The sequence below is a fragment of the Mus caroli genome, chromosome 18 (genome assembly GCF_900094665.2).
Source record: "Mus caroli chromosome 18, CAROLI_EIJ_v1.1, whole genome shotgun sequence".
Taxonomy (NCBI): Eukaryota; Metazoa; Chordata; class Mammalia; order Rodentia; family Muridae; genus Mus; species Mus caroli.
Window position 1 is genome coordinate 31,445,903 of NC_034587.1, and position 10,080 is coordinate 31,455,982.

The window sequence follows — 10,080 nt, forward strand, 5'->3', positions numbered from 1 at the left end:
TCCATGGCCTCTGCATCAGCTCCTGCTTCCTGACCTGCTTGAGTTCCAGTCCTGACTTCCTTTGGTGATGAACAGCAGTATGGAAGTGTAAGCCGAATAAACCCTTTCCTCCCCAACTTGCTTCTTGGTCATGATGTTTGTGCAGGAATAGAAACCCTGACTAAGACACTAGCACACGGGTGGTTTGTGCTTATTTTTATATGTTTATTTTTGGGTTTCTAAGACAGAGCTTTTCTGCATAACCCTGACTGACTGTAGTGGATCTTGAGCTATAGAGTAGCTGGACCTCGAACTCAGAGGTTCACCTGCCTCTGTCTCCTGCGTGCTGGAGTTAAAGGCATGTGCCACCACACCTAGCAGGTCCTCATGTTTCTATGATGAACAGTTTACCAAGTGTTCATCAAGTCTTTGCTGGGAGGAGTTAATATTTAAAAATTATCTCCACTCAATCCGAAGGCAGAAAACTGAAGTTATAGCTTTGGCAGGGGTGGGGTGGGGGTGGGGGGACAGACTCTTTGAGGTCAACACAATCCTGTCAATACTAAGTTAGAAAAGTTGGAAAGTTATGCCTTTTTCCTTAGCCTCATCTTGTTCGCAGTAATTGCTTCCTTTCAACCATAAAGTTGTTTAGTGTGGGAGACATATTCCAAGGCTTCTCTTTATATCCACTGCTGCGAGATCCCATTTTAGCATAATTACAGTCTTGGGGTTGAAGAGACAAGCTCACTCTATCTAGCTCTGCAGCTGGCTTTCTCAAATGACAATGGGATGTTCACCAGCTTAGCAACAGCATTGCAGGCTGTCAGCTGGGGCGAGGCCCTCAGGATGAAATTTCCCTTGCTTTGTCTGTATTTCCTCCCTGGAAAGGGGAAATGGTGTAGAGCTTTTGAGGAAGGGAGCTATTTATTTTTCTGGGGTTTTTAAAGGGACCCACTGAACTCTCAGTGCAGATTTAAGAATCACAAATTGAGATTATTCACCTACATGCCTCAAAGAGACACCACTGAGCACAAGCAAACAACAAAAGCACAGGAAGCCAAATTTTGCAAGGCTTTCCCCCTTGTTTTCTTCCGTGTGAGGAGACTAATAAAAGTCTACACGCTCTCACCTTCTTTACCTACATTGTGACTCCATGCTCACCATGGCCCACTTAGTACACACATCCTCTCCGTAATCTGAAATACCAATGGTCCAACTCAACCATCTGTTATCCATATGTAGACCCATGCTTCCAACCTCGCTGACTTCTCTGCCCTTCTGTGGCTGGTCTGGTGGTCTTGTCCCTGCTCTGAGTCCTCGTTCTTGTGCACAGCTAGTCATTCCCTTCTATCTCATATATGAAACCCTCAGTTTATGTCTCTCTATATCTCAATTCTCCATCATAGGAAAGCTTTAGAATGGCCCATGTACTTGTAGGGCCTCTCTACCACACTATTTCTTTAAATTAAAAAATATTTCTCTGATACACTCACCAATATGGTTAAATTCACCTGTGTAAGCATCTTTGCCTGGCCCAGTGTTGTGACTATGATGCTAGCTCACCACTTCCTTGAGTTACCAAGTAGTGTCACACTCTTAAAGATTTCAGATTGGCTTTCTCATAAAAATTAAATGAACAAAAGACCTTTTAAAAACCAATCCACAGCTGGGCGTGGTGGCGCACGCCTTTAATCCCAGCACTCGGGAGGCAGAGACAGGCGGATTTCTGAGTTCGAGGCCAGCCTGGTCTACAAAGTGAGTTCCAGGACAGCCAGGGCTATACAGAGAAACCCTGTCTCGAAAAACCAAAACAAACAAACAAACAAACAAACAAACAAAAAAAAAACCCAATCCACGTATGGCAGAGACCACGATCATGAAAGGACTTTCTGCCCTGGTCCAATTTAAATCTTCCTTGTTCCAGATTTGGGCTCCTTATCTGTTGTTATTGGATGGAGTGGAGGTGCTATGTTGCCTGCCTGGTAACATTCGGAATGTTTGGAGATCTTTTGATTGTCATGACTGATGTAGAATTAACTAGCATTTAGTCCCTGACAACAAATAGTATATGCCAAGGTTAGCTAACTCTACAGGTAACAAATTCCTCTGGAGTTCAGTATCATCTATTTCCCTATTATCAAATCCTATACAAATATTCAAAACTTGCTTCAGCCCGTCTCTTCCAAGGCTCTCCAACCTTCAGTGAATATATCAACTACCATTCTGTCCAGAAGCAATGCACTGTCCTCCATATGCCCTAGGACTGTGACCCCATCTTTACAGGATTCTGTTTCAGGTCACTGGGTCCATGTGGGACCATGAAAGGCAGCCTGTTTTCTGGTCAAGCTAGGTTTAAATCCCGGAGACCCAGCAGATTAATCTGTAAGGGACAGAAGACCTGTTTGCCATGCTCCCAGGCATAGGCTCCTGACACAAGACCCCCAGCTCCATAATTCTGTGGCCATCAGTCACATAGGCAATGCCCCAAGCTCCTGGTACTCTGGCTAGACTCCATGCCTACAGTCACCTGGTTACAGCCAGGTATGTCCTGCCCCACAGTTACATGGCAACAGCAAGGTAGCCCAGCTCACTATAAAAGGATCTGCTTGGCCCCTCCTCTCCCTCTTGTCTCTCTTAAGCTCTTGTTCTCTTACTCTCACTTCTTGCTCTCCTTCACTCCCTCCCTTCTCCATGGCTGGCCTCTTCTCTCTCTCTCTCTCTCTCTCTCTCTCTCTCTCTCTCTCTCTCTCTCTCTCTCTCTCCTCCTTTCACCATGCTGAAGTGATGGAATAGGTCTTCCCCTAAAGCCCCTTCTAATCTCCCTCAGGAAGGCCTCCCAGTTTTTCCAGCTGCTGGACGAGACCAAGGACTCTCGCCCACACAGGAACCACCCAGCACCTTCCCCCCAACACCCCTTTTTTCCTTTCAGCCTGGGTCCACTGCCACCCCAGGGGCTCCCCACCTGTTCTCAGCTTTCCTGTGGTGTCCAGCAACATCCTGAGATGCCCAAGAGTTAGAGCCTGTCATTCCTGGACTCTGTGAGGGACCCCAGACTGCTCCCTCTCCACCCCCATGGACTGGGCTTTGGTGGCTTCCCACAGCCAGACGCCCACCTGGTGATGTGGAGAGGGTGGCAGTGCCCTGCATCCACCTGCCCAGTTTCTCTGAGCTCTGGCGGGATGCGGGTCCTCTCTCACACCCCTTTTATTTCCCCACGTCTGGCACCCATGTTATGCTGTTATGAGCACAGCACTGAACACAGGGTCATGCACACATGACATAACTAGTAAATGTTTCTAATTCAAATGTGAACCCATCAACATAGAAGTTTGCAATTGAAGTGGCAGAGGAAGAAATTGCTACAGATTGAGACTCATCAAGCAAACCCCATTCAATGTAGAACTAGAGGAAATGTGAAGGAGGCAGGTAGCTATCAGGGTACGGCCCTTATGACGACAAAGAATGGAGTCTTCTTTTCTGTGTGTATGTGTGTGTAGACCTTGCTGTCCTGGAGCGCATTTATGTAGACCAGGCTGGCCTGCCTCTGCCTCCTGAGTGCTGGGATCAAATGTGTGCACCACCACTGCCCAGATGGATTCCTTTTCATGTGTATACAAAACATATAGAATGTATCACCTTAACTGCTTTTAAGCACACTGGTCTGTGGCATTAAGGACACACACACCATTGTGCAGTTACCACTACCGTCTCTCCCCAGATCATCTTCCCCAATGAAAAGTCTATACACAGGAAACACAATGGCTTTCAGACATATGAGAGACTCGTCTGTCTAGATAAAGATGACACTTGATGTAGCAGTTCCTTTTCTCACATCTTTATGCTGAGATCAGGCTGTTCTCTGGCCCAAGTTACCCCATATAGTGAAAGGCTATGGTGTGCAGGCTGGGCCTTGACAGCATGTGATTCTATTGTGAGTTCAAATGCAGAGGAAGGCTGACTCTGACTTTGTTGCACACATAGATAACACCCCACTCACAGGCACAGACTGCTCAATAACTTACTCCTAAGAGGCTAATGGCACTACCTTATAAATGCATTAAAGTAGATCAGGACCACATACATACAGTGGAGTGACAAAACCATATGAGAAACACCAGGCCCAAGAACTTATGAGATCCAGCAGATGGAGAAAGAGTAACATATCCTGGCCTGGACCCACAGACAAGGAGGATGCCTAAGACTGTGATTGTGGCGAGTATTTGGCTTGGCAGCGGGAGTGACACTAGGCAGCATGTTGCTTCCACATTAGGAAGCAGAGATGAGCACTGCTGTTCAACACATGCTCTTGTTTCCCCCTTCTTAGTAAGTCAAGGCTCCCAGCCTTGGAATTGTGCCTCTCACACTCAAGCTGTCTACTTGCTTGTTGATCATGTTCTTTCATGTACAAAATTTTTTAAGTTTTGATAAAATCTAAGTTATATGTAATATATATTATTTTTTTCTATTGTCCTTTCACTATTGAACAGTCATAGCATTCATCAAAAATGGTGATGGGGATGGCTCAATTGGTAAAGTGATTGCCTTGCAAGCATGAAGACCTGAGTTCAATCCTCAAACCCACATAGAAAAGCCAGGCATGGGTTGTAATCTCAGGGCTCGGGAGACACAGAAGGACTCCTGAGCACACTGGCCAGCCTAGCCTAATTCGTTATCCCCAGAACAGAGAGACTCTGCTTCAAAAAACCAGGGTGACCAGCTCTTGAGATGCAACAACTGAAGTTGACCTCTGGCTTCCACACATATGTTCACATATGTGTTCACATATGTGTGCATGCACACACACATGCTCACAAATACACACTCACACAAGCAAAAGAATACAAGAAATTCAAAGCTTGCTTTAAGGAGTCTGTTTCAATGCTCAGATAAGAATGGCTAAAATTGAGGACAAGAATGACAATTAGTGTCTCCTTTGAACCTTGTTTAACTCTTACTCCTAAGTACAGTGGACAAGTTTGGAATCTTCCTTAGAAGGTAAGAGCCCCACGGCATCAGGAACATGTATCTGTGACACATTCCATGGTCAGTGACCCACATCTCTACCCCTCCTCTACTGCATGCACTCAGTCCAAGTCTTCAATGGCTGCTCAGAAAATCTACTAAGTTTGATCAAATGCAGATAGGATCTTATGTAAATAATCACCTTGGCTATGTCGATGTCATCATCTTTCCCAGAATGAAAAGTCAAGCTGACAATGGGAGAGGCTGACCTGAGACATATGAATTAGTAGGGGCATTACTGTGTCAAGATTTATAATCAGAACAAGGCATGTGTCCCTATGGCGAAGAGGTCTGCCTCCTAGAATTAGCTCTTCTCCAGGGGTAGGAGGAGCCTGCACAGACTTGACTCCACCAAGGAAAAACCTCAGCTCTGCCTCTCTTCCTTAAATGTGTGCCGTCTCTCATATGAAATTAAAAACTTGTGAAATGTAAGCTCAGGTCTTAGAGTTGTTCTTTCTTCCTCTAGCCCCTCCCTGCTATTTCCTTAAATTGGAGACTGGATTTTTCTTTTTTTTTTTTTTTTTGTTTTTTTCATTGACTGCCATCTTCTTTTATTATTTTATTTTATTTTATTTTTTTTTTTGAGACTGGATTTTTCTAACCAGAAACTTATCTTTACCATTATTTGTCATCATTAACGTGTATGGGCATTTTGCCCGCATGTATCTCTATGTCTGGTGCCCAAGGAGGTCAGAAGTGGGTGTTAGATTCCCTGGAATTACAGATGGTTGTGAGCTACTGTGTGGGTGCTGGGACTGGAACCTGGGTCATTGGAAGAGCAGAGGAGCCAGCTCTCCAGCCTCATTAATCACACATCCTTGAGATTTTTCCACAGAAACCCCCAACTCTCCCTCTTCTTTGCTTTTCTTTTGCTTCAGCATTACCGCTACCCACCATCATGAGATTTTGTCCCAGGTCTGTTTTAAAGCTGGTTACAAAAACATCTCAGTAAGGCACAGTTCTCTACCATTCTTGCTTCTCTAGGGTTCAGACACTGTAACACAGAAGTACTCACCAATACTCCTTGTAATTAACTTCTGTTTGCTTTCCCACTCTATTTAAAATGGAAACATTTCTAAACTGGAATATATTTGACAGGATTGATTAAAATTGTTTTAACTCCCAGAGTTCCAACTCTAAGAAATTGCAGGCCTTACCCATATCTCAGAGGTTAAAACAGCAAACATCCCAGACTGAACCACTACTGGAGAAATCCTTAGTTGAGCTTCGCAGGCAGGGTGCCCACGTGGGCTGCCTCTACCGCTGAAACATGCCTGCCTCGTTGTGAAGAATGGAATAAACACACTTTAGACACTTACTTTTAACGTACGCCAGGGAGATAGATAGTTGCATTAGTCAATGTCACAGAAGATAAATGTACCCAAATTAGTTGCCCCCCAAAAATGCTCAGTGAGCATCAAAGAGCCACATTATGCTTTCCAAATTACTAAGCAGACTATTCAAAACTACTGAAACATTCCCTTTTTTTCTTTTTTCCACTGCAGATCGTTGAGCAGCAGTTAGGAACAGCTGTCTTTCTCTGCTACCCTGCAGTGACATTGCATGCCCACAGCAACTTTCCTCCTTCAGCCTTCAACACACTAAAGGTGTGAAAGGTTACATGAGATTTAGCAGTGCTTAAGTTTAGGATTTAACTGAAGGATTTTATGTACAGACAGTCATGGACCCAGCAAAGATATACATCTACATCTAGATGCATCAGTCTGTATGTCTGATATACATACAAATGCACCATACTTGGTACAAGTGTATCTTTCTGAGAGTCAGGACCCGAATCTAAGCCATAGTGTCTTTTATCTTAGTGTGTGTGTGTGTGTGTTGACAATTTTATATGCCATTCTCCAGGAGCTGCCTATGTTGAGCTTTTTTATGCATGTATCTGCATCTCTGAGTAGATATACATCATGTGTGTGCAAGAAGCCAAAAAGAGGGTGTCAGATCCCTGAAACTGGAGTTGCAAGTGATTGTCATTGCCTGACATAGCTCCTCTGGGACAGTAGCAAGCTATCTAATCATGGAGCCATCTCTCCAGGACTCCATCTTGTTTTTTATGACAAGGTCTCTCATTGGCCTGGCACTCATGAGTTTGTTTATGGCTAGTCAACCAGGGAGCCCCAGGAATCTCCTTGTCTCTACCTCCCCAGCACTGGGAGTACAAGCACATACTACCATGCCTGTTTTGCTTGTTTTATAACATGGGATTTGACTTAGGTCCTCCTGTTTGTGTGGGCAAGCACTTTACCAAATAAGCCTTCTCATTGGCCCTACAGTGTATTTTGAATGTGACATTTTGCTTTGTGTGTTAGAGGAGTTGACCATTTCTAAGTAACAATGTTTTTGTGGCTGTCATCAGGTTGTTGTTCGGTACTTTTGTTGTTTTTTGTGTTTTGAAGCAGTTTCTCTATGTAGCCCTGTCTGTGCTGGAACTCACTTTCTAGGCCAGGCTGGCCTTGAACTCAGAAATCCACCTGCCTCTGCCTCCTGAGCACTGGAGTCAAATGTGTGTACCTCCTCCACCCAGATTTCTGTTTGCCTATTTGGGTTTTTGTGTTGTTGTTGTTGTTGTTGTTTGTCCTTGTTGTTGCTGTTTTTGGTTTAGTTTGGTTTTTTTTTTTGTAACAAAATATTACATATTCTAAAATATTAGATATATTTTAATTAATTTATTTAGTGTGTGTGCATGTGTGTATGTAGATGTGAAGGCATGCTTGTGCCATAGCACATGTTTGGAGGTCAGCTTGCAGGAGTCAGTTCTTTCTTTCTACTGTGTGGGTCTCCAGTCACACCTGGATCTCCACACTTGGCAACAGTGCCCTCACTCACCCTCTGAGTCACCTCACCATCCCGTCAACTATGCTTTGAGATGAGATTTCCCAATGATCTGCATCAGAGTTAGCCTGACTGATAAAAACTGAAGATCCTCACACACAGGGCCTGGGAACCTCCCTTATAGCAAACTCCACAGGAAGCAGCCCTTTTCTTAGTCATCCTATATCTAATTAGGAAGGGTGTGTTGTTCAAAATCCCCTTAGGAGCACTGAGTTCCCCTCCAATCCATAATGGAAGGAAAGAAGTGAGCACGTATTCTCATATGTCGACAGAACTACTTGTAAAAAATACAAGCTCAGTTAGTAGCATTGTCAGACAGTCATAACGAGGCTGCCTCATCTCACTCTGATTTATTTAAGTAAAATGAGATGAAGTCTGGTGCTCCAATCCTATGGCCCAGTTTCCTCATAGCTTACTGAGAGCGGAGAATCTACCTCAGCCACCGTTTAAGGGATGCAGCATTCTTTATTAGTTATGAGTGAACTTCTGGTTACCTCTTTTTTCTTTCTCCTGGTCACTGAGCTTCCTGAGATGTTATAACAAAATGCCACTGAGTCGAGGGCTTAAACAACAGAAATGCATTTTCTCATAGTTCCAGAAGTCAGTCAAAGATTAGGGTGCTGGCTAACTCAATTTCTGTGAGGCAGCTCTTCCTGGCTTCCCACAGGGAATGGGTTTGGAGGAAGGAATTTCTAAAGTTTCCTCCTCCTCTCATAAGGGCATCAGCCTATCATCTTAGGGTCCCTCCCTCGTGCCTCATCCAACTTTCACTGTTCCTGTAGGCTTGATGCAAAGTCAGTCACTGCAGCGTTCAGGCCTCAGCTTTTGAGTTGAGAGGAAACACGGTTCAGGGCATCGCAGCTGCTGGGGATGAAGAGGTAGACTGCTTTATCCTACAGTGACAAATCACTCGACAAGGGAAGAGGCAAACTGTTGATACACAAACCAGCACGAATGAATCTCGAATTACAGTGCTAATTGATAGAAGCCTTGCAAAGTCATGTATGATGAAATTTACCATGTAACTATTGAAAAAAGGCAAACCTGAGGGACCAAATACAAATCAGTGCTTTCTGGGGCTTGGGGAAGTGTTTCACTAATAGTGATATGTCTAATATCCAACATGATCCTGATACAATCAGGATGAAGTTTTGGTGTGGTGAAAACATTCCATTTCTTGGTTGTCATGGTGCTTACATGACTCTGTCAATAACTGAAAACCTCTACACAACAATGGTGACTTTACAATAGTCAAATTAGGTATAACTTAAAAATCTTAAGAATCTTAAGAATGATAAAAAAGATTATCTTTATCAGCCAGTGTTCATATTATGGCCAATAATGTCTCGTAATAATATAGCAGTTCTTCCCTGATACAATGGGCTTTTTAAAAAAAATTATTATTTTTTAATTTGACAGAACCCTCCAGAAAAATAAAATCACTTAATAAAGCAGTAAAATGCTTTGTGTGTAGGAGGAGGAAGAGATGCACATGTATGTGCAGGTATGTAACCCTGCATGCAGGTGTGGAGGCCAGAGGTCGGCACTGTCTTTCTGTATTGTTCTCTGTGTTACTCTTTTTAAGATTTCTTTTTACTTATGTGTATGTGTGCATGCTTTTGTCTGTCTGTATTTCCATCGTGTCTGTGTGTCTTGGGTGGGTGGGTGGCTGCAGAGGCAGAAAAGGGAGCTGGTTCTTCTAGAGATGCCCTTGTGTTCTGAGACAGGGTCTCACACTGACCCTGAAGCTCACCGTTGGACTAGACTGGCTGGCCATAGAGTCCTAGGGATTCTCCCTTAGCCCTGTGGTTTCAGTGCTATTGTATGCAGCTCTGACGTGGGAACCGGGATCCCGATTCAAGTCCACATGCTTGTACAAACATTTTACCCACTAACCATCTCCATGAACCCCTAGGAAAAGATGTTTCTCCCTTGAGTTTAAATGTCCTTTGTGTAATCCTACAAAACAGAGGTTACCGACTAAGGCTCCAAGCCCACAAGTTAGTAATAATACTAACAAAGGTAAGATAGAAATCTTTAGAAACACAGCTCTGTTTTCTTGCCTAGAAGCAGCTTTTAAAAGAAGATGAACAAAGACATCAAAGCCCAGGGAGACACCGCCACGGCCTGCTGTGTCCACAGCCTACTGTGTCCGGCAGCAACACAGCTTCTCAGAGGAAGGGATGAAGGGTTCCATTCTGCAAACCATGTCCCACCTTGCCTCTCTCC